The sequence below is a fragment of the Megachile rotundata genome, unplaced genomic scaffold, assembly GCF_050947335.1.
Source record: "Megachile rotundata isolate GNS110a unplaced genomic scaffold, iyMegRotu1 scaffold0694, whole genome shotgun sequence".
Classification (NCBI taxonomy): domain Eukaryota; kingdom Metazoa; phylum Arthropoda; class Insecta; order Hymenoptera; family Megachilidae; genus Megachile; species Megachile rotundata.
The window spans coordinates 15,625-17,599 of record NW_027473991.1 but is presented as its reverse complement, the minus strand read 5'-3'; the positions used below and the strand labels follow the sequence as shown (position 1 = coordinate 17,599).

Sequence of the window (1,975 nt, the reverse complement as noted above, 5' to 3'; positions counted from 1 at the left end):
TCGAAATTTTATTATTTCTTTTCAAAGTTATACCACAAACTGTACGCTCTTTTCGGGGTTTCGACACGTAATACGAAAGGTATATTAATACCAACGACGCACAGGGATTATGTCGTTCGATTTTTTCCTTGTATCGTTCGATAACCAACTATTTTTCTCTTTTCGGATCAACACAATATCGTCGACTACTCGAAGGTACGTACGAGCCAAAATGAAAGCTCGGTGTCTCCTCTCTCTTTTGTTCGACAAAAGAAAAAAGGCACTTAAAACGCCGCATATTCGGGCAGGCGGGACAACGACAAAAAAAAAAAACGACGACGACGACGTCCGGTTGTTCTCGACTCGCGTCGGAGTATATATGTATATATTATAATCGGATATATCTTTTTATCTATCCAGGGCGCGTTAAAACAAACGACGAGGAGAGACTACGACAACGAGGAGATAAAGGTCGGACACCTTTTCTTCTTACCCTCGGCGCGCTCTCGCACACGATCGTTTCATGTTTCTTTTGTCCCCTAAAGGATACATATACCGTTACAACATATTTACGTTCGAATATACACTCGACGGTCGATAAACCGTAAAGACGCATCGTCCGATACGTTTTTTCTTTTGCTGTCGCGTTCCGACGCAAAATCCCAAGAAAAGGGCGAGAATGCCAGAGACAGCCATGTAAACCATCGGTGACTTATCATGGTCCAGAGAATAAAGGGTTAAAGGAAAAAAGAAATCCCATTTTTAACGTGCGTGGTACACCTTCGTCGTGTATATATCGTTCGATGAAACCACGAGCGCACAAAAGGAGGAACAAAAGCGTTTCGAGATCGATCTTCGGTGTAAATGTCATTGTTCATTTGCGTTCGACCGTTGTTCGATAAAAGAAATTTAACACACGAACAACAATGAAGGGAGACTCTCGCAAGACGATCACCAAATAAGCGTTTATCGTTCGATCGGTCCGGGTTTTTCAACGTCCGTCCGGCACAATTATGCACTTCGAGGACTGGACGACCGGAACCCGTATTGGGATCGCGCGGTCTTCCGCTTCTAATCAACGACAACGAAGCGATCTGCGCTTGTAAATGTTAAAAAAAACGTGGCGAAGCTACGATCTCGTAATAATTTAACCGTGAAAGAGCTTCCGTCGCACGTTTATTTTTAACTTTTCCCCTCGTTGTATAAACTTTCGCACCGTCGAAAAAAAAATTCGACAATCATTTCAGACAACGTCGGGAGCGCGGAGAAACGCCGTAAACACGCTCTACTCTCGGCTTGCTTCCTTCAATTGGTGTCTAACAATTCTCTCGCAGGGCGAAGAATCATTTTCTCTCTCGTCTAAATATCCTTCTGTAGTTAGGTGTTTTCGACTCGGGAGCGCTCTTTCACGGGCGGTCGTATATGGTCTCTTTTAGGGGTTTAACTAGAAACCACGACTCACGCAAGCCGAGATAAGCGCATTCCGCCGAGAAGATCCTAAAAACTAAGAATTGCGAGATATACGAAAATGTTCTTCTGTCGCCTGTGAAAAAAATGAACACTAGCAAAGAGAGGGCGAGACACGAACGTTCCATTTAACATTCTCCGCGTCAAACGCCGACGAAATGTCCAACCATCGCTCGTACGTTTTCGCCAATTTCGCAAGTTGTTCTCTCTCTCGCGTTCGACCATCGGATCCCGCTCCGAAACGTTCGACTTTTCGGCGTTTAACAGTTTCGTTTTATCTAGTCGAACGACGAGCGGTACCGAAAAAAATTTAACAATGAAGAGAAAACCTTTTGCTGCTAAAGGCAAACGCAAGCAGTCTTTAGTTATATAAACGACCCTCAGCCAGGCGTGGTCCAGGAATTGTATCCGTGGACCGCAATGTGCGTTCGAAATGTCGATGTTCATGTGTCCTGCAGTTCACACGTTGACGCGCAATTAGCTGCGTTCTTCATCGACCCACGAGCCAAGTGATCCACCGTTCAGGGTA

General features: G+C 44.8%; 1 non-coding gene across 1 annotated transcript; it reads right to left on the bottom strand.

Annotated features, from left to right (window-relative positions):
* Nucleotides 1–1,820: 1,820 nt before the first annotated feature.
* Nucleotides 1,821–1,975, bottom strand: LOC143266427 (5.8S ribosomal RNA). Its single transcript, XR_013041415.1, has one exon. It is a non-coding gene; the product is annotated as a 5.8S ribosomal RNA (ribosomal RNA).